Source organism: Mauremys reevesii, linkage group 10 (genome assembly GCF_016161935.1).
Source record: "Mauremys reevesii isolate NIE-2019 linkage group 10, ASM1616193v1, whole genome shotgun sequence".
Classification (NCBI taxonomy): domain Eukaryota; kingdom Metazoa; phylum Chordata; order Testudines; family Geoemydidae; genus Mauremys; species Mauremys reevesii.
Window position 1 is genome coordinate 71,317,617 of NC_052632.1, and position 23,263 is coordinate 71,340,879.

Genomic DNA, 23,263 nt, shown 5'->3' on the forward strand with positions numbered 1-23,263 from the left:
ATAGCATAAATAGGCCACAACAGGGGCTAGAAACTGGCCCATTGACTATTATTAGAAGCAGGGGTAGTAATAGAACAGTTACTACTACTTATTATTTGCATTGAGGCATTGACCAAAGACCAAGTCATGATTGGTGCTAAGAGCCTCAACACAATTCTTGTCTACCAAACAGAATGTGATGAGGCTGAGTTCTGAACTGACAGTAAAACTGATCCAGTGGAAATCTCAAGAGATGTTTTCAATAAGTTATAAAAGACAGATGCCATGTCGATGCGAGGGTGAAAACAAAGCCATGGGTCTATTGCCTTTGAAGCCGTGAGCACGGGAACAGCTCTCACTTTTATTTTGCAATGCTGCAAAATGTCCCTCTACCGCATATCTTGATCACTTTTTTCTTTTAATACAGAAAAAATGATAAACGCTCTGAGGCAAGAGTGAATTATATAGATAGCAGGGACGTCGGAAATCATTTTGGATAAAATAACCATCTGGAACCCCTTTCCCCAGCATTCAAACAGAAATGGGAAAGTAGGCTTTTGCAGTGGTATTTGGGCTTGTCTGAGTTAGCAGCCAAAGCAAGAATAGCTTATTGCCTTAGAGAGCAATTGCTTGAATTGGAAGAAACTTTGATCCCCCTTTCTAAATACATCTCAATATTTATTCAAAATGTATCAGAATGCCAGACCTCATGCTTCCTGTCCTCTGCCAGCTCCCGCATTCTCTCCTCTCCCCATTCACGTATGTCTTCTCCTATTTTATTACTGTTACCCCCACCCTAACATGTTAAGTCTATGTAATATTGTCTGGGTTTGTATTGTCTGGTTTTGCAGCTTTGAGAAGTTAGAAAATTGCATAATTTTATTGGTGAATCTATTGTTAAGGGATTGTTGCCCCCTTACTAACATTCAGTGGGGGTGTTTTGGTTGGTTAGATCCCAGCACTAAAAGGGGAAGGGTCAATGGGAAATCAGGACCCTGAGACTGACAGTCCCCAGGAACAATGGGGAGAGGCCAATGCTCCAGGTCAGCCTGATTGACAGGGCGGGCAGGCTAATCAGGGAGTCAGGAGACCAGGGTGGGTCCCATCCTCCCTGAGTTGGAATTGCCTGGGTCAGACAGAGTGGGGTTGAGCTAAGGAGAGAGCAGAGGTCAGAGCTGGGCCAGATCCAGAGGGGCCAGAAAAGCAGCCCAGAGAGAACAGACCCTGTGCTGAGAGCAGAGCTGCAGCCCCAAAGCCAGAGCACAGCCCAGAGAGAGCAGACCTGCCCTGGGAGCAGAGCTGCAGCAACCAGAGCTAGAGGGGCCAGAGAAGGAGCCCAGGGAGCTGAAGGCAGAGCAGCAGCAGCAGCCATGCTGAGGCAGTCTGGAGCTGGGTGCAGTGAGCTGCTGGGGAGAGCGAGGGGGACCCTGGGCAGTGGGCCCAGCACAGGGAGACGCCTCAGCCAAGGCGCTTTGCAGGCCAGACCTGGAGAGGGATCGTAACCGGGACAGGGTGGGGGCAACGCTAGGAAGAAGGGTCCTGCCACCTAGAGCCTGAGAGCGTGTGGCCACCGCCAGAGCAAGTGTCCAACCCACAGCATCCCTGCAGCACGGCCAGGGCCTGAGAAGGAGACCTGGGACCTACAAGGAACAGACTGTGAAGTGCCCTGATGTTCCAGAGACACTGTTTGTGATGTTCCCTGCCACAGAGCAGGGTGATGTTTTCCTTTAACCTTTCCCATTTTTCCTTGTTCTTTTTTTTTAAATTAATTGTTAATTAAACAACTTGTATTTGTTTTAAATTGTATGAAATGATCAGTGGGTCAGGGAGGTGCCCAGTGCAGAGAGAACACCCCGGAGTGGGGACACCCTAGCCCCTGTCCTAGGTGACCACAGCAGGGTTGGGGGTTGAGCCCCCCAGGAATCCTGGGCCCAGCCTTGTCGGGGTTGCGAGGACTCTGCCAGACAGGAGAGTGGAAGGGGAGTCCTCAAGGGCAGGGAGGCCTCTGGGTAAAGGAAGTGGGAGCGAGCACTCAGGTCATTTTGCTAGCCCGCTTCACTGGGGTAGTGCAGAAGCCAGGAAAGTTCCCCACAATAGTGGGACTATTCCTCCGCTTACACTATGAAGTGTGTGGCACTGGAAACATATAAGCTGTAAATTTACCTTTTTGTACTTTCCATTGTTTCTTTATGAAAAATAATGAAAGGTGGAACTCTTCTGCACACAAATTTTAATGAATCTTTGCACGTGCCAATTTTGGGAGGAGGAAAGGAAACAAATGCTAAAAAAGCTAATTTCTCAGAAGATCTTACAGCGAAGTGAATTAACATCTACTAGGAATCAAGCAATGTTTTAAGTTTTGCTTTCCCTCTTGTCTACACCTGTATTTTTCAACTGTTTCAGGTTAGTGACCTCTTATTTAAAGTCAAATATTCATGGCCCTCTTTCATTTACTGTAAAAGTAAAGAATAAGAGAGTAAAAATATATAATTGATAACAATGCTAAGCCTATATTTGTGTGTGCATTTTGAAAGCCTGACAGAAAATACCTGATGTTGAAGGATTAGGGTGTGAGGAGATGGGGATCAGAAAGAGTGTGATTCATTGCTTTAGATTGTAATAAAATGTTCAGGGCCTGACTCATAATCCCCCCCACACCATTGTCATTTGTGATCCTTCTGGGGGTCATGAACCACTGGTTGTGACAGAGGCTGAAATAGCTGAAGCATTTTGTGTACGTTATGATGTGCTATGGTACTTAAATAGTGCTTTATGTGCATTCATTAATTGCTGCAGTGTCCATGTGATGACAGATGGGGAAATCAAGACAAAAAGGCTAAAGCAGGGATTTTTTTTTTTCTCAAAGGGACCATATGCAATTAGCTGTTCAAATCCCACTGGCTTGACTAAAGCCAGAAGATCCTGGTTTGGCGTGGAACAAGAGAATTCTGGGAACTGTAGTTCCCTGAAGGATATCTGGGAGTTGTAGGCTGGGCTGCAGTGCATGATGGGAGACAGGAAGTAAGATATAAGAGAGCTTTCCTTAGTGTGGAAGGAGAGAAGTGGAGTACCTTCAGAAGGGGGAAAGGCCTATGGGGAGCTAAGATGTAGCTGGACCCTGGAGAGGTATAAAGTAAGAGAATGAAAAATGCAGTGATACAATATAGCAGTGTTGTGAGTAGACAGCAACTGTAGGCACTGATCCCTGTTTAGTGCTGGGGCTTCCAGAAACAGTGGGAGGAAACCCCTTAATAAAGTGGGGAGATGAGGACCGGCCCTTGTAGAAAGATTGGCTTGTTCTGGATGGATTCATATTGATTTGGCTAGAGGATCAAATCATTCTACCAGTCTGGGGAAGACCAGCAGCAAGAGGGAAACCGAGGCACCAGCTGCAACCTGATGCTGGCACAAGGTGAGCTGCCTTACAGTACTATGTGATGGTAGTTAACTTCTGATCCTTATTCAATAGGAAAAAAAGTCTATTGTATAAAAATATACTTCAGGGAAAATTGCTGACTTGAAAACTCTTTATCACTTGTCAGAATCTTGTGTTGTAGCTCATTAGCTTTTCTATTGTATTGGCAAATTCCTTTTTCTTTAATGCAGCACAAATATTATAGGGCAAAGACCACCTGCTAAGAACATATCTGTGTCACTGCATGTTTTAGAAAAAAACCTAACAGATTTCTTCCTTTTAGATGATATTCATTATAAGAGGCCTCATTTTATGACATACAATTTGTATTGGGACAGTGTCTCTTGACAGATCTGTGAAATTAACAGCTCTTTGACACTGGATTTTACTCTTTGTTCTATATATTAGCCAATTTCTTTCATTGCCACTTATGCCCTTTGAGAGAAGGAAATGTGTTTGCATGAGATGGTATGGGGGCGGAGGGTTTTCACTGGCTCTTGGTGTCTATTAAAAGAAAGAATTTCAAGAAGTAGATGGACCAGACATTGAGGGCTCCTGAACAACCAATTTTAGGGGAAGACAGCTGTCAGAACTCTGACTTTTCTAATTCCTCAACAGCCATTAATTTGCTTGGCTGTGTGATCTACTGGGAGTAGAAATGACACTGCACTCACACGACCTCTGATGTCAGTCATTATGGGAGCCATCTGCATTTATATTGTCAATGTGCAAACTTTCTTTACTTCCTGAAGCATGAAATCACCTTTCAGAAGTAAGAAATATAACCCCTGTTCTCGAGAGAAGTAGCTGCTCTCTCTAAGGCTTCAGTGACACCGAGAAATCTTTAAACATTCTAGTCTGACTTAAGCAGCATCAAACAGTCTCATGGAATGGTGTCTGCTTTGCAAGTGCAAGTTTCATCACTTTTTAAAGAGAGATCTGTTAAGGTTTTATATCCTTGTAGGGATTGATCCTCTGCCATTGAAGTCAATGGCAGTTTTGTCCCTGGCTTCAGTAGTAGCAGGTTAGGATCCATAGTGCCTTGTTATCATTTCCCTTGTAGCTCTGACACAGAAATGTTCAGCACTTGTACAATTGTAAGAAATTACATTCATGTATGTATTTAGCAAAATGTACCCATTCTTCTCTCTCTATTGCAATACACCCCCAAATCTTAACATGGTGATGTAACAGTGGGGAGAACCAGTAGCTGACTGAGCACTCTGATTTATTTAAATATTAATTAGCTCCACCAGGAAAGGCCTGATGGAGGAGGAGAGTACTTAATTGCCTAAACAGACTGGGGGCTGATGAGCTAAGGTGCTAACTATCACACCAGCTGGGGAGGCTAGTTAAAAGAACAGGAAGTAAGTATAAAGTAGGGGAGGCTAATAGAGGTCAGAGGAAGAAAGGTCTCAGTGCTAAAAAAAAAAAAAAAAAGGCTGAGGATTAGGAGATGCCATAAATGTGCTATGCAGATGGTGATGGTGGTTTAGTGAAGGTAGCAAATGAAACTCTGAAGTCACAACCAACCAAAAAAAGGCATCCAAGACTGGTTTGTTGGTGAGGAACTCCCAAGCTGGGAAAGCAGTCTTCTGTTACAGGTGTAAATCACTGTAGCTGTACTGAAGGCAGTGGAGCTATGCCTACTTGTATAATTAAGGATCTGGTCGCATGCGTCTTTTGCTTCTGATTAGGGAACAGTTGTTCCCAAGGTCCATAATAGCTCCTTGGTACTTCTCCCGTGCTTTTTCTGTAGCTTCTTCCTTATTTGACCCTCTTTGTTCAGATGCCTTCATAAAACTAACTTTTTTCCATCGTGCCTGTTCATGCTAAGCCACTTGAATAAAAATACTGTTGCCCACCCTTTAAAAAAAATTGCTGCTTTGGTGTGGGGTTGTCCAGTGCATTTTGTGCTAATTTATCCGTTCTCGCCCTAGTTCTGCAATTGGATCAAACCAGGTGAATCTGTTGTGGTATCATTAAGTCAGCAGCATTCCATCTGGGTGCAAGGGTGCACAGATCTGATGGCAGGTTTATGCCTTAGATTGTAAACTCTACTGTGGGGCAGGGGCCATGTATTCCTTTGTATAGCATATGTTGTTTTGCTACTAATGATGGCAGTATTACTCTCCACTGTAAATGTCTGACTTTCCATAATGGCGCAAAAAATCCTCTGATCTTATGAGGAAATAGGTATTTTATTACCTTCTAAAATGAATTTTAGCTTTGTAACTTAACTTTAAAGGTTTAACCTTACTTTGTACTTTAAACAATATCAGTTATCTTTCTTTACCTTAAAATGTGCCAGTTTGAAGCACAAGCTTACACTTTATTAAAGTATATCTTATGTAACTTTATATTGCTGTCTACTCCTATATGTGTAAAGCCAAATTCTACATTCCAGGTACGGTTTTCCCCATATTTTCTAGTGAGAGACTGAATATCTTTTAAAATCAAATATGGGACCAAGAAAACACCTTTCATTTTTCATCTTTACAGAGAGGGTGGGAGAAAAGTCTGCTTCATTCTTTAAACTTTAAAGTTGTGAACCATAATATGTTTCTGTGCAGTTTTATTACATGGCCCTGTTGTAAAAGCAACATGGTATAGAATGAGGTAAAACACCTCCTCAGGATTCATTAAACCTACTGAAATGGAACCAGCAAATGAGCTCCAGTTGATAAGTTTCTGAGTTGGCTCAAACTTTCTGGCGAGCTCCTGCTCTAGTTTCATTAAAATATATATATCTACAGTGCATAAAGAACGGTCAGGAAAAGCTTGGCAAAAGTTTAGACTGTTTAGATCTTTCCTCTCAGATAGATAGGTGTGTGAGAGAGCAGGATGGGGGCTGGTGTTAATCTGGGTGAGCCCTCTTCAGGTTGACCCATCTCTCAAGTCCATTCAATACAGCTACCCCACTGTATCCAACAAGGAGCCTTCAAAGCAAGCACTGAGCATAAGGAAATCGCTATATTGCTTAAAATGGAGCTTGTGGCTCTAAAAGCTGGAAACTGCTCTAGATCAGTTGAGCTTGCTGTGCTGAAGTGGGCTTGAGTTTTAAAATATGGTTACAGTCAAAAAAGTGGCTGCTTGAATAAAGATACAGTTTTTACAATCTGCTTTCTCTGAGAGAGAGAGTCAGGTAGTCTGGCTTATGTTTGAGACAAAACCCACATTCTTTCTATTCCGGTTAGCCCTGTAGAGAAGAGACAGTGAGGCTCAGAATGAGCTGACCGTTGCTTCCAGCTCACACAACCCCAGAATTGTTAATTGAAGCCTAGAGGTCCTCATTCTGTGCTACGAGGGCTGTCACAGCACAGCAATGAGTTAGAAACAAACCAGGCTGGTCTCCGTCACTGTTTCTGAACTGAGAACCACTCCCTTCCTTGTACTGTTAACACAGCACAGGAACAGTGAATGACCACATTATAAATAGATGTCTTCACAGGGAACAAAACTCCACAAACCATGCTTCTCCTCCTCAATCTTAGCCACCTTTCGGCCTGCTGAATTAGCCGTATGGGGACAAGGTGTCACAAGAGAACGCAGACTGCGGGCTCTGATCATTCCCCACCACCACCCCTGAGTCACTAGGGAAGAGAGGTTCTCTACTCTACAGATTCTCTACTCTGCAGCTACAGGTTCTGAGACAGTTCCATGAGTGGGGCAGTGGCGGCAGGGAGTTCAGCTGCAGCTAAGCAGTAGCCAAGGGTTGGGTCCCTGGGGTGTTTAAACAGGAAAAGGAAGTGAAGAAGGGGCTCTTGGAGGGAACGAGAATGGATTTTTTTTCTTTTGCTCCAGTCAATGAGGGAGTGAAGGCAGAAGCCTTTCAGAGCAAGCTTGAGAGAGAGGCCGGCAGTCTGCTTCCTCTCGGCCAGAGGACTGCACTCTGCTTGAAGGGGCCTGCAGATAAGTCTGTTAGGTTTCTCATTTCTGTCTTTTTAGAAGGACTGACACGAACCCGCCAGGGGTTTGGCACTAGGCTCTTTCAAAGACCCAAAGCTGAGAGAAGCCCAGGTCCCTCTTCCTGGAAACAGACCAGGGCCTTAAATTGGAGACTGAAGCCTTAACGAGACACTATTTTTTTTAATATATATAGTTTTATATATATTCCAAGCCTGATGCTATAGTTGCAGGCCAGCCTTGCACAGGGTTCCAGACCCTGGGCCACCAGTTTTTTGTTACTTTGTTCCCTTCCGTGTGATGGTGTGCAGGATGGGAGCATGTAGGTAAGTGTTTAGTGTTAATCATGATGTGATGTGTTAGGAAGAATGCATCTTGGCTTTTCAGAATTGAGAATGCCCTTTCAGCAGGGTGGATGACATTTTTGTTTTAACAAACTCCGCTGATTTGAGCTGGGGTCTTTCAGAGACTGTGGACACTGAACCTCGCAAGGCCACTCTTAGAATGGATTTTCAGAGTATAACTGCAGGTCAAGGGTTAATTTAGAGGACCAACTCTATTCATAATTATTCTAAGTGTTTCATCTGGTGTGACATGCTTTTGGCAGCTCTGTCTGCGTTCCTGCATCTTGTGTGTACAGTGGCACTGCAGCCAGGAGCTAGTTCCCCCTGTTGGCCACTAAATGCTGATGAAGATCTCAGACCTATATAAGCACCCTAAACACCCAGCATCCATCTCTCTAACCCAGTATCTCCTGACCCCAATCTAACAGCTGCCTTGTTTTGTGCAGCTCCATGTCTTAACCCGACTTTTGCTTGGGAAAGGTTATTAGCAGTAAGCAGAAATGTATGGCCATATGCAAATTAGCTCATTAAGTATTTACATAAAGTGTCAAATGAAGCAGGGCAAAACTCTGCAGATGTGTCCATTGACTTCAACTTAAGATTTGAATTTAAGCTTTGAAGGTTTAAACTCATCCCCGAGCATGTTTATTATATTCCACACCAAACTCAGCAAAACATCAAAGCAGCCATTTCCCGTGAGATCTTAGTTTAGATACAACTTTGGAAGCCAAAACAATGGAGTCCAGCCAAGTTACTTCATGCTGAGGCGTCATCACTCACTTTCCCTTGAGTGAAGACATAATTTCTGGCCACTCATTCTTAAGAAGCAGGAATCCTTCAACCCGAGCTGGAAGTGCAAGCTGGAGATCTTTTTATTTATTTATTTATTTATTTATTTAAAAAAAATCTCTTCTATACATCAATATCATCTGTTACTTTTAAAACCCACTTTACTATACAGGTAGTTACTTTGCTCCTTTGACTTCCTACTAATCTTCTCAGTAAGCAGGGCATCTGTTTCTTGGGATCAAAATGTGGCCTTTTTTCCCCATACCCTGACCTTAAAACTCAGACATCCCACCGTGAACTCTTCTTCTTAGAATAATGAGTGGCACCCTTTATTATGTTTAATGCCTAGTGTTCTTTAGCTGTGAAGATTGCTCTGGTTTGCGGCATGAGCCGTACCAGGGGGAGATGACATGAGGAGTGAATCCTTGTGGAGAAGCGTCCTCTCAGGGAGACTAAGCTGCACAATATACAAGGGGTTAACTAATGTATGAAGGTAGCACACTGTTTTTCTTAGTCTTTTTATTTTGTACTGATATTGGGGAATATAGTACTGGCCCTTTAAAATTCCTCTTGTCTTTCACGGTGAGTTCCATTGTGTAACTTGCAGTTACTTGGGGAAGGTGAGGGGGAAGCACTTCTTATAGAATAACAGAAATTATAAAGGGCCAAGACTGTGCACCAGAAATAGAGGGAGCGGGGAATTCCTTTTAATGCACCATGGCACAGTACTGAGTTCAAGTGAGAATGAAGATGAGTTAAGAAACCCGAAATAAATGTATGGGACCTAAGCTCTCTAGTATAATTTTTCTGGTCATTGTCATACACAACTTTCTTAGCTCTACTAGTGATAAAAAGATGGAACAAACAGGCTTGACTTACAGTAAATGTCCACGACCACTATGTTGAGAGATATGTTACCTGTCATGTCATAACAGACGTTCTAATGAACAGGCTCACTCCAAGGGCACCTGACTAGTTCCCACTCTAGTGATGCAGTAACAGCTGATTCTAATTATCACTAGATCATCCTAGAACAAGTATCATTTATACAGTAGCAGAGGTTTGCATTGTACTTTGAAGGCCTAAGAGACAGTCCCTGGTCCAAAGAGTTTGTGGTTTAAGGGCCCAATCCTGCAAAAGCTTACTCCTGTGAATAGTCCCTATTGATGTGAGGAGTCCCATTGGCAGCTATACATGAAAGTAAGGATTGCTCATTTGAGTAAGAGTTTGCAGGATCAAGCCCTTTACATGATCAAAGATACTATGACCTTGAAGTCCAGGGGGAAATGAATCATACCACAAAGAGGAAAGGGAGAGAGGCGTGACAGAGAATCATGTAATGGTTTATGTTGTGGCAATGCTCAAGGGCCCCAGTTAGGATTGGGTCCCAGATGTGCTTGGTGCTGTACAAACACAGACAATTCCTACTCTTAAGAGCTTACAGTCTAAAGACACAAAACATAAAGAATAGGGCCTGGGTATACAACGTACAAGCGAATGACCCTGGTGAAGAATTGGCCCAGCTTTGTTGGTCATATGGATTGTATCTTTAAGTGGGGGTAGAGGTGGGGAAGGGAAAGAATAGTCACAACTTGTCATCTGCCTAGCAACGATGAGGACTGGGTTTTGTAAGCGTCATGGCAGAGGTGAGCCTTACGGGAAGGTTGGTTCCAGATGCCTTTTTATTAAAGGACTGAAAGAATAAGATTAGAATAGAGTTTCCCCTGTAGCATGCTTTAGTGCAGCGGTTCTCAAACTTCGGGTCGGGACCCCAAAGTGGGTCGTGATCCCCTTTTAATGGGATCACCAGGGTTGGCTTAGACTTGCTGGGGCCTGAGGCCAACCCCCGAGACTTACCACCTAGGGTGGTGGGGTGCAGGTTACAGGCCCCCTGCCTCAGGCTGAAGCCCTGGGGTTTGGCTTTGACCCCCTCCACACTCCATCCATTGTGGTGGGGCTCGGGCTTTGGCCCCTGCACCCAGGGCGGTGGGACTAGGGTGGGCTCAGGCTTTGCTCCCTCTCCCCTGCACTGGGGTCGTGTAGTAATTTTTGTTGTCAGAAGGGGGTCGCAATGCAATTAAGTTTGAGAACCCCTGCGTTACTGAAATAAAGATTGATCAATTGTCACTAATGTGTTTAATGAGTCGCCTGGTGCACTAAGCCAATATTTCTGGTCCTGTACATACTTCACTTCCTACAATTTATTAACATAATGGAAGCACCGATTGAAGCTCTGTCATTCAGGCTGAGTTGAGTTTTGGACTTAAAGCAGTGATTCAATCATTTTATGTATGAAAAATACAGCGCATTCTCCCCATAATTACAGCACTTACTGAGTATAGAATGTATTTTTCTGAGAATTTACAAGTAAGTCCATTAATTTGACTAACACTCTGATATCATTAAGGAAAATTCTGAGTCTTTAAAGATCATGTTGATCTTGTCTGGATCTGCAAATACTAACATGCCTTAATCACATGGTGATTGCATGAAGTCACTGCAGAATTAAGGTTGTTTAGATGCCCGAACTGTGCATTTCTGTGCCTTAACACATTTCTGTTTTTTAAGCTGACTCTTCACTCTGAATTTCCTGGCTGTATAGTTCTTGGCTTTGGGAAAACTGCAATAACCCTCTTATATTTCACCTTAAATTACTGATAGATGCTCTCAAATTTAACTTCATTTTAATTAACGTGTGTGTGTGTGTGTGTGTGTGTGTATGTACAGACACACACACAAAACAATAGAAGTTTCAAAATCAATTAACTATACCCTGACTTAATTTTTAATTGTACACTAGATTACTGTGACTTAAATTGCTTTTTTTTGACTTTTGGAAGGCTTGTGTTGTAAAATGTTAATCAATTCTCTGTATTTAAAATTAGTCACTTCAGAATAAAATTTATATTGAGATTTTTCCATAATAATTCCTGAAACCCACATAGCATGCTGCTCTGATGTTCAGATATCTCCAATAACTTTACATTGCATAGTACAGCTTTCAAGTTGGAGAGGCCACTGTTTAAATAGGAGAGGAATGTGATCTAATTACAAAACTGATCATCAGGCCTACTGGGTTCAACTCTGGCCCAGGGACTGTGAGCAAGTTACTTAGCCAAGTTACTGTGCATTATATAGAGTTTAAGGACAGAAGGGACCACTAGGCCAGCTAGTCTGACCTAGTCTCACAGGCCATCATCACCTGCATGCTAAATCAACAACCAAAATTAGACCAAAATATTACAGCCCGCAAACGTTACAATACAATATTTCATGGGTTGTTGTGACTTTAGTATAGAATGTTGAGATTATTAGATACATGATGGTTTATAAGGAAAAATATAATTATTATAAAACTGAACTAAGTCTCTTTAAAGATAATGTTGCTAGCCATTAGTTAGACTTCTAGATTTGAAGAAAATATTTGATTAGATGCCCAAAGGTGAGAAGACTTTCTAAAAAGACTTGAATTGAAACTAACACCAGGAATAGCCTATTGGCTCTTTCCAAAACCTCAGATTTAATTTTTGGTGATTATTTGTGTTTTTTGGGAGTGGGGGCGGGAAGAGAGGGAAACTACACTGTGGATGATTTGGAGAATGACACACTATTATAACCAGTAAATAAAGCCTCACATTTGTGTCAGTTGAAAGAGCAAAGACTTTTGCAAACATGTATGCACATGCCTAACTTTATCCATGTGATTAGTTACACTGAAGGCTCTAGAACTGCTGATTGACAAATGTATGTTATTGGGCATTGCTTGGCTCATGAGTTTCTCCATTTACTGGAGGCTGAGCATAGTGTCTTGATTGAAAGCTGGACTGAAAGTCTCACCCCAGAAGAAAACATGTTTTTACTAAACAAAAAATTGTTTTCACTGTAAGAGCTGCTGTAGCATCCTCTCCCACCACCTCCTGCAAAGCCATGAACTATCTTAATCACTTTTGCACTTAACGTCAAATGTCCAAGCTTTTTCTAAAAGAGCAAACACGTTGCAAGACCGGCAGGTGCCATCAGAGGATTCCCATGTCAGTTTTACTAGCTCACATTTAACAGTCAGGCTTCATATATGTCAGCTTTCCTAATGCCAGGTGAAGGGCTCCACGTATCAGCTGGAGGGAAGTGAAGGAGATATAGTTGTTGGTGCTTGTTAGACAAGAGAAGTACAGGACACTGGGTTTGCAGGGAGCGAAGACTTTTGCAACGTGGTCAGTTCTTATGGAGGACTGGGTCAGATGGGTGTATGGAAGCCAGACAGTTAACCTTCTGTAGCCCTAGAAGACTTGCTGCCTTTGATCACAGATTTTTAAAAAGTATGTAGCAGAAATCTCTGGAGAGAGAATGCTCAGTTGTAGCGTTGTTTTTTTTTTTAAATGAACAGCCTATATTGTGTGTTTATTATAATGTCTTATTGACGAGCTAGAAACATTTCACAGGCTCCAGATGGCTGCTTGTCTTTATAACTTGCTGTAGGGTATGGGCTTTGACTTTATATATTCTGATAATCTATCTTGTTTATTCAACTAATACACATCATTCCTTCCACCCTGAAACAATGCCTTTTGAGAAACTGCAGCATATGGTTGGGATGGGAAATCTCAAGGTTAAGAAAATCTTCAACTGATGTCTCCAGTTTCTTTATTCCCCATTTTCTTAAGGCTAGAACCTGTCAGTCTTTAAAGGTTTTCCTCTTAATGTTTCTCAGTGACAAGAGTCTCATTCCAGAAATAGATTTTTGGGGTTGGAAAGAAACTCAGACCATCCCCTAGTCTTTAACAGTCTGTTCTAAAGCCCCTCCAACATCTGGAATCAAGCTCTAAATCAAAATAAAATATGCATGGAGGAGAAAAAGCATGAAAGGACCAGGCTGCCTGAAGTGCTCAGTTTGCATTGGAGAAAGAGGTGGAAGTGGAGGATTTAAGTCACAGCAGTGCCATCGAGTGAGATTACCGGGTCAATCGCTATGCAGGCAGGATGTGATGCAGGATAATTGCAATAACCTCTGAATCAGAATGGCATTATCACTGAAGGGGTAGCCCAGGGGTGCCAGGATGAAAAAAATAACTGTACAGAAAGGAGGATATTGATATTTCAAAGGCTGGCATTTATATTTGATGCCTTTCCCTCCTCTCTAGTTTAAAACTGCTCCTCCAAATGTAAATATTTGAAAATTAGTTTTGTCTGCAGACACATTTTTCTAATTATAATAGCGCATGACCCCATGAGTGCAAAGCAAGCAGCACAGAACTGCTATCTCCATGGAAACTTGCCACACTACTTGAAGCCTTACTGTTTCTCTGAGAAATTCTCATGCAATACACTGTATTTTGAAAGGGAGTAATTCCTCCTCCTTTAGTGCTACATACACGCTCTCATGCTATGTCTTTTCCTAACTCATCCATGGGCCACCAGAAAGCCCTTTACAGCAATTAAGACTGACTTTGAGGAATCATGAGGGAGCATGTATGATTCTCTTCATTTAATGCCTTCTGAGTACCTGCGGCCTTACTAGCAAATGCCAAAGTTGAAAAAGGGGTGAGGTGTTGCTGTGTCTGACAAAACACAGGTCTAGGTATGGTTCCCATCAAACTAATGAGACCCTAGTTATACATCCCCCTTGAAGACCTTACCCTGGCAGTAGGCAGAGTAACCTTGAGGCCCCGCCGTAGACTTTCATTCTGTACCGAGGGGTCTCTGCTTGAGTTGGTTGGCCTTTTTTCCAATCAAAAAATGTGGTTTTGTCAAAACTGAAATGTATCGGTTGTGACAAATATTGTTTGGAAGGTTTCTTAGGTCTAGGATGAGGTGGAAGGAGAGAAATACCTCAGTATAGCCAGTAAGACTGCTGGTAAGCGCATTTACCTGAGATGTAGGCTTGAGTCCCTGTCCAGATCAGGCAGAGCAGGGACTTGAACCTGGGTTGCCTGCATCCCAGGTTCATTCCCTAATCACTGATTATTGGCTAATCTAGGATGAGTTGATCTCTCTTTTCTTCCCTTCCCCTCTCCCTCTCCCTTTGGTCTGAGTCAGTCTTTTTTCCCCAAAATGTTTTGAAATGTCTAGTTTCTGTTCCATATCAGAGTGGAAACAAATTTTGAAGCCTCAAAATTTTTCACAGAAAATAACTGTTTTCCAGCCAGCCCTAGGCTATGTAATTCTTAAGAACCACTTACGCTCTCAAAATAGGGCTGGAATGCTGCATACCTCTTGTGGTGGCCCTCTGCACACAACGCAAATTATCACTCCATTCAGAGTCTGGGTCCTGTCTTGCTTTATCAGTTGTTTAAACATGTGGCCCTGTGCTGTGCAGAATTAAGCCCTAGGATTATTTACAGTTCAGATTTTGCTCTAGGGTTTTAATTCCTCTTTACTAGAGTCCTGGGCAGAATGTCTTTAAGGTTAAGAAACAACCACACCGTGGCAAAGTTACAGCCCTGAAACACCACCTGGCTGGCCGCGGTGAGTCAGCAACTTCTGCCTCAGTTTCCCCAACAGTTGTTTGGCTTACCCCAGTTGTAGGACGGTCCTGGCCCTCCAGCCAGACCACTTTGCAGAGTCCTGTCCCTTCTGGGGCCACAGAGTCCTTTACCAAAGCTCAGCTGGCAGCCACCTCTGTGTAAGGTGTTCCTCAGCTGCTCTATACTGACCTCCTGCATAACCCCAGGCTTTTGTGCATCAAGCAAACCCATAACCTAGGGGCTGGCACATCCTTTCCCTCACTCAGGGGTTCAGGTAGGCTACAGCTCCTCAGGGTTTCTGCTTCCAGTCAGTCTTTCAGCTCACCCCTGAAGTAGTCGGCCTGCTCTGCTCCTCAGCTTCTTTCAGGCTGCTTCCCCGAGAGGGAATTCTCAACCTCCCTCCTCTGGGTCTCCTCCTGCAACTGGGTTCACCCAGATCCTTATGGTCACAAGCCCTGCTTAAAGTTAATTGGCCCCTCCAGTCCCCTATTAACCCTCTCATGGCATGTGTGGGGTAAACACCCCATCCCATGCAGCTATTCATGCACAATTTGTGAAAAATAAATATTTAACATTTTGTATGAAGGCTGCTGAAAATGTGTATGTACTAGCTCTGTCCAAAGCTAATAGGTAGTCAGCTTTTCACTGTTTCTGTTTTCAAAACATACTGCTCCAGAATACGTGATAGTAATTCCTGTCCAGTTTTAGACATTTATTTTGCTTTAGTTTGTTACAACAATCATAAAAAACTCAACTTCAAGTATTATGTGCCAATCCAAATTCTTAGTAAGCTGAAAAAAAATTATTGATGGCTTGGTAACAGAAAACTACAGTAGGAGCATTCAATCTAGACTTCTTTTGGAAAAATGAAGTGGAGACAACAAGATATGTGCAAATAGAACCCTTTTTCTTCAGTGTTTTTAATTTTTTTAAACCACTGTTTAGTCAGGCAGTTTGTCAAAGCAATCTAAAAATAATGTGATTATGATTAGCTGGTGAACTGGGTATGTGAGAAATGGGCCATATAAATATTTTGCCACCCGCTCGATATTTATGCAGCAGAATAAACTTGCTGAACCTCTGAAATATCACATTGAGTACAGAGGAACTTTGAAAGCTCCCACATGGTCACTGTTTCTGTTGGGGAAACTACTACTTTAGTATCTATGTTTTCCAGTGTTTCTGCCTGGTTCCTAAAGACACAGTGAAAAGAGGAATTATTTATTTAAACGGAAACATAAAGGAAAAACAACAAATATATGCGCCAGATCCTGCTTAACTATCCTCAAGGGGTCATCTTGTCCTGCTGATTTTTCATGGTCTGCTTACTAGGGGTGAAATTCATCCTCTGTTGTAGAGTGCCTGCAGAAGGCATTCTGCACCATTTCAGTCCCATTAAACTGAAGTGGTGTGAAATCCTCGCTAGTTCTCCTCGCAGGGTAAATTTAGTTATGAGAGGACGTGAACGAGACTGCTCCTGTGACTAAGGTGACCAGGATTTGGCCGAATGACAACTACAGGGTTGGGAAATTGGTCTCTAACAAGAAGTAAGAACGTCAGCTTGGGAAAATGCAAAATCATGTCTTAAGAGTTAAAATATTTTAAGAAAATGAGGGGAGTCTTCCCTTCCTCCCCCCGAGTGTCTATAATTGTCTGTCTGGTATTTTAGCTCAGATTTTCCACCCCTGCTTTAAAATTAAAAAAGCTTGTAAAACATCACCATTAATCCAGATAAAATATACATTCTTTGGGCCAATCTGTGGTCACCTCTTTCATGTGTGGTGTTGGGAATACTTGGTAAATCAGCTGACCAGGATTTGGCTCTCTCTAATCGTATTTCTTTTGCTGTAAGGATGTTCATGCATGAAAAGGTTGTCAGGAATATTTGCCTCAAACTTCCAAGATCATGGCTACTAACACTGAAGTTGCTGAACTCCCATTGGAGTTGGGCGGGGGGGGAGGGGACATCAGGCTGGGTGGTTCTCTGCAGGCTTGGCCCCCAAATCGATGAGGATAATGCAGCAGCAAAATGACTTGCATGACTTCTTAAGTGGGCATGCACTCTTAAATGACATGCTATCATCATTAGAAAGGATCTGTGTGGAAAAATAACAGTATGATATTGAACTTTAATATCATAGTTATTGTGTATTAGGATTGTGCGCTTTGGTTCCACGGGAGCCCAAAAGTTAAAATCTTGATACCTGCCATTAAGACTTCCCAAAGTACGGTATCTTGTAATTTGTTTTTAACTCTTCTCATGAGCTTTTTATTGCATCAGAATGTCATCTGACACAAGACAAGAAGTCCACATCTTGCATAACTTTTGAACCATGAATGAGTGTCTCTATAAAATGTAAACCCACACAGGCCTCATTCTGCAAAATGCTGCTTGCTCCCTGTTTTCCCCAGGGACTTTGGGATACTCAGTACAGCCCAAATATTTGCAATACAAATGTAAATCGTAATCCTCCTCTCACTTCCACCAGTTCTACATTGAATTAGTGCCACTGAAGTCAGACTTAAATTGGTGTATACGGAAGAAGAGAAAAGTCCTTAAATTGCAGGTCCTGTGTTTCCTACTGCGCCAGCTTGGTTTGATATTCCTATAATCAGAATGCAAACACTATGTGTACTTACCCCAAATGGCTTATTTATAGTCCTCAATGCACTTCTTGTGCCTTCAGAAAAGAGAGAGCCCACGAACAAATTGTAAATGAGCGTGCAATGCACTTGATTGACTTATGTGTTCAGTTTAATGCCTGGCACTTTCTCTTTCTCGCAATTAGTATTCACTTCACAAATGAACGATTTAAAATGTTTAAATTAAATGAGGCAGATTTTTTTTTAAATTGATTGGGATTAAAAAGAAAATCTTTCTTACTAAAAGGTTTTGGCTCTTTTATATTAGTGGCTGTGCTATATATTGACATTTACTCTAATGAAGAGGCTGTGATGTTTCCTGAATGCTCCCCTACAAGCACCATCCTAATAGTATCCATTTATCCGGCAACACAAGGAGCCCACAGTCTCTACCTCTCCATGAAATTAACCAAGGACATAGAGGGGAAATTACTATTCTGAAATCAGCTGCCTTTTACAGCTGTAAAACCAAACACATTGCCCAGAGAAGTAGAACTTGGGATTGGAGATCAAGCCTAGACTGATCAATGTTCTGGGTTCACGCCACTTAAGTGAGACTTTTCTGAGTTAAGAGTGTCACATCAGATGGACACAGTTGTAGGCTGTATCTACTATAGGGGTTAGAGCGCTGTGATATATGTCACATTTTGTAATATGAGGCAATGAGCTCTTTTCATTATCTGGGTTCAGCTGGGTGAGAGGAAGTGGTTTATTCATATAAATTAGCCTTCAGATTTTACCTACCTTATTGTGGCAAACTCCACAACTCAAATTCTTAATTCGTCATTCTTCTTTAAAGGACATAAAAAGATAGACCACTCCTTTCACAAAACTTCAGTCTTTTTGCTTTGCTGCTGTCAATCCAGGATCACAGCTGTTGATGAGGTTTTTAAAAGAAACAGCAGGCACAGGAAAGCCACGCTGATTCTTTCTCCAGAAGAAACATGGGAGAAGAAGATAATTGCCTACTGAATGGGGAGACACTAATAAGGAAAGTAAACGTTACTTTATTTAGCCAGCACAGCAAGAGCCCTTACTCTTGTAAATTCCATTGGCTCCAAAGTAGTCAAGTTTCCAGGACCTAAAACCATCATCATACTCCAGAATGTATGAGTATTAACAATTCTCTGCATCTAGTCTATAGAGCACCTTTCATCCAATATCTGTACAAGTATTAATTACATTTCACTTAACTCCCTGTGAGGTCGGTATTCTGCCCAGTTTACAGAAAGTTAAACTGGGGCACAGAGATGTTTACAGTCTCTCCCCCACCCCCAACTTGCCACTGATTTTGGCTTTAAAAAACAAAAACAATCAAGCCCCCCTCCCCTGAGACACACACAACCTGTGACCACGTTTGAAAATTTTCACCTGGATTATTTTAGACAAGTCACTTAACATATGAGTGGCCAGATGAAGACTCAAATCTATGTATCTGGCCTCCCAGGCCTTGCTCACATGGCACTCCCAGTGAAGACTAAATTTTCTCTCTCTGCTTTGAATTTTCTCCGTTGTCATGTTTAAGACGGAACATTCATGAGTTTAAACAGCAACATTTTCTCAAATTATATTTTCTTGACCATTTTGAAATGGATTCTGTAGTCTGCACCAATCATTATTTTAGTGGCCATTTAAAGTCCCTATGAGCTGTTAACTGTTGAAAAACCACAAATAGTCCTCTCTGATTAAAAATAATTAATTGAATAGGAAATTAGTTTTATCCCTTCATGAGAAGTCATTTAAAAATCAAATAATGCCAAAATGAAAAAAATAATGTAGGCTACATAAACATTATTTGCATATATTTTCAGAATTAGTCATTCTTTTATTATGCTGCAGAAGACATAGTTCATAACGTTTCTCTGAGTGGTGCTAAAGTTTCCATTTAGACTGCTGCTTCATAAATATTTGGATTAGGTCATTAGGAATGTAAATATTTAGATATTTGAGTTTTACAAGTTTGATTGGGCGTCATGTTAACATTTCTGCTTTCTTAAGAATGGGAAACAATAGCAGGCACTTCAGCTGTATTCCTCCCTACCCCCTAAAGTTTTTCATGGATGTCTTTTTCTTTGCCAAGGACAAACTAAGAGGAGAAATCGTTGTATGTTCAGTTCAATGCTACACACAGGGTCAAAAGCTCAAAAATCTGCCACAGTTGGACTTCTGCGTTCATTCCATTCTAACTGAAACTTGGGCAGTACTGTAAAACATGCACATGTCTTGGTCAGTAAGAACAGCAGGGCCGCCCAGAGGATTCAGGGGGCCTGGGGTCTCCGGCGGCGGGGGGCCTCCCGCTTCGGCGGCAATTCGGCAGCGGGGGGTCCTTCCACTCCGGGCCCGCTGCCGAAGTGCCCCAAAGACCCGCGGCGGGGACCCCCCGCTGCCAAATTACCACCAAAGACCCGGCACTTTGGCGGCGGGTCCCGCTTTGGCGGTAATTCGGCGGCGGGAAGTCCTTCCGCTTGTCCCCCCGGGCGGCCCTGAAGAACACCACTACTGTACATGCAGGGGGATCTGTACTTTGAATTGAACTGAAATAACACTGTATAAAAATGTGCAAAATTCCAGCCTCCTTGCATTTTAAAATAAATGACAGCTTCAAACACAAGATCACATTTTAGATGGAGGATCAATCAAACTTTCAGTGCACTTCAGAAATCGCACAATGTTGGTAGAAATAAAAGTAACACTGCATTATATTTTAAAAAGAAAACACTACTAGTGCTGTGGTGGCATTTGGCGTAAAGTACTGTTTACACGTGTTGATAATGCCAGTATGTCCTACAGCATATCCAGTACAGGAAAGAACATAGAAAATGACTACATCAACTTGGTATAATACAAGAAATGGCAGGAATAGGTTCTGGAAATATTGGCAGAAATCCCTGGAGACGGGACAGCTATCAGTAGAGTGATATGAAGAGGTTACTGTTGTGCTGTATGTCAAATATAACATAGTTTACCAGATGCTAAGACTCTTTGCTTCTCAAATATACTGCCAGTACATTATATTGTTTAAATCAGTGTAGGCAAACTTCTTAAACAATCTCTAAAAAGGCAACAGTCTGGCCATAATCATCCCCACAGATATTTCCCAGAGTTAAAAACCTGGTCCTTTTTGGGACAGACTGTCAGGAGCAGTTGCCAGCATCCTGCCTTCTCCACCTGACTTGGCAGTAGCTGCTGGTTGCCAATTTTGCTGGGTAGTGGTTCTTGGGTTTTGGAGAAGGCCTGGTATGGTGATGAAGGAGGAGAGCTGGATAACATTGTTTAGTGTTGGACCCACAGAGATGATGCTAGAGATTCCCTCAGCATTAGTTGTTATTGGTATTCAGTGTTTATCTTCAGGTAGCACAAAAGGCCATAAATAGGTTGGGATCCTTTCTGCTCTACAAACTTAAGAACTTGTGTTTTGGTGGGTGGTTTTATTGTAGTATATTGGCATTGCCTGTGATGATCTTAGGAAACAAACGACTATTAGCACTCAAGAAAAATATTAATGCAAAAGTTTTTTTTTTCCCCAGTGAAAAAACTTGAGCCTGGATTTCCAGAATTTGTCAGTTTTGTTTCAACTCTACTTTGAATCTCCAGTTATATGCACTGTAATTCCTGTGAAATTCCTTGATAAGACCTAATGAGGTTTTGAGTATGTTTGGGGTAGGGAAATACAGGCAGCTGGAGGGAGCCTGGGGGGGAGTTTAACCAGAGTTGGTGTATACCAGAGTATGGCTGCAGTGTAACAATCAGGCTGCTTGAATCAGAGTTGCTGGTTGAGAAAAGAAGAATGGGGGAGACCTGGTACATCTTCAAATATATTAAAGGCTGTTATAAAGAGGATGGTGATCGATTGTTCTCCATGTCCACTGAAAGTAGGACATGAAGTAATAAGCTTAATGCTTAGCAAGGGTGATTTAGGTTAGATATTAGTAAAAGCTTTCTGACTATAAGGGTAGTTAAACTCCAGAATAGGCTTCTATGGAATCCCTGTCTTTAGAGATTTTTAAGAATGTATTAGACAAGCACCTGTCAGGGATGGTCTTGGAATACTTGGTCCTGCCTCAGTGCAGGGTCCCTTCCAGCCCTACGTTTCTCTGTTTCTATGAAAACCATGAGCTGCTACAGCTTGAGCTAAAACTGTCTAGCTGGGGCTATGAGGGACCCCTCTTCTGCAGCTAGAGCATTGAGAGGGACCTCGCCAGTGGGTTACGCAAGCACCTAAGGGGCTCTCTGTATGCAGATGTTCCCATCTGGAAAGGAGGCCCAGGCACTTCTGTTGGACCACTTCCTTATCCCCACAGGCCTGTCCACAATTCTGTGCGGGGTGTTGGGTGGGTGGGATTGGTGAGAAGAAAATGGGCTGGAGCAGGGGTATAGAGTGGGCAGGGTCAGAGGTATGCACCTCATTTCTTCTCTGGCCCTGTGCAGCAATCAGTAGCTCCACCTTACTGCTACCCAAATCTGACTGCTACCATCAGATTACATCTACATTTGAGCTGGGAGGTGTGATTTCCAGCCCACCTAGGTGTACCTGCGCTAGTGTGGCTGGGATATTGCGGGCAGTGGCTCGGGCTAGCTGCCTGGGTACATATCCAGAGGGTCCTGGTAGCCAGCTAGCCTGAGCTGCCACACATGCTGCCCTGGCTGCATTGATGTTTTTTAGACAGTAGCTTGACCAGAGCTAGCGCAGGTACATCTACGTGAGCTGAGACTCCCGCCTCCCAGCTCAAATGTAGATGTAGCCTTAGTGCCACAGAAGCAAAGGTGTAAATTGTTCCTTTAAGCATAGTGAGCACTTAGATTCTTGCTGTACCTAATACACAATAAATAACCATCAAGATATAGCAAGTGTATCTTTATGCAGAGAGATTATTACATTGCTCTGAAAAGCTGAGCTTTCAGAGCTTACTGGCGTTCTTCTGAGGAGCAAGTCTATTCTTTTGAAGTGTTTGAAAGAGGATAATTTAACAGTACCTGCCAGTGATTGTTGCAGCCAATGGTTTGTGTTTAAATACCATACCTACGTGCCTGTACTCTTCAGGTTATTACAGTGCAGTCCTTAGGAAATAGCATATGAGTAATTTTCTCTTCTTGAAGTATGAATTGTATGGTATCTGATTATCCCATAATCAATTAGTTTATCCCTAAAATATACTTTTCAAGCATAAACTAACATTCCAGTTATTTGAGAGGCAAGGCGGGTAAGGTAATACCTTTTATTGGAACAACTTCTGTTTGTGAGAGAGAGAAGCTTTTGTAGCTTGAAAGCTTGTCTCTCTCACAACAGAAGTTGGTCCAATAAACCCACCTTGTCTCTCTGATATCCCAGGACTGACACAGCTACAACAACACTTCATGTTCCAGTTATATAGCTAAATCAAGGCTCCGGTTCCCATAATGCTCTCCTGCCCCTTGCCTCCCAGAAAATTCCATTTGATTGAATGCCTTTACATAAAATCAATTGAAAGCAATTATTGCCTTTTTGACCCACTTAAATCTAAATCAATATTGAATATCATTAGTAATTTAATACCAATTAGTTGAGATTTTGTTCATCTCTGGGATAGCTCAGTGGTTTGAGCATTGGCCTGCTAAACCCAGCGTTGTGAGTTCAATCCTTGAGGAGGCCACTTAGGGATCTGGGGCAAAAAATTGGTCCTGCTAGTGAAGGCAGGGGGCTGGACTTGATGACCTTTCAAGGTCCCTTCCAGTTCTAGGAGATTGGT

General features: G+C 42.4%; 1 long non-coding RNA gene across 2 annotated transcripts in view; it reads left to right on the top strand.

Moving 5' to 3' along the window:
• The first annotated feature begins 2,936 nt into the window (after nucleotides 1-2,936).
• LOC120372886 overlaps nucleotides 2,937-23,263 on the top strand; it is a 213,605-nt gene continuing 193,278 nt past the window's right edge. For both annotated transcript variants that reach the window (XR_005585241.1, XR_005585242.1), the window contains exon 1: nucleotides 2,937-3,391. This is a non-coding gene — a long non-coding RNA (uncharacterized LOC120372886). The remainder of the gene's footprint in view (nucleotides 3,392-23,263) is intronic.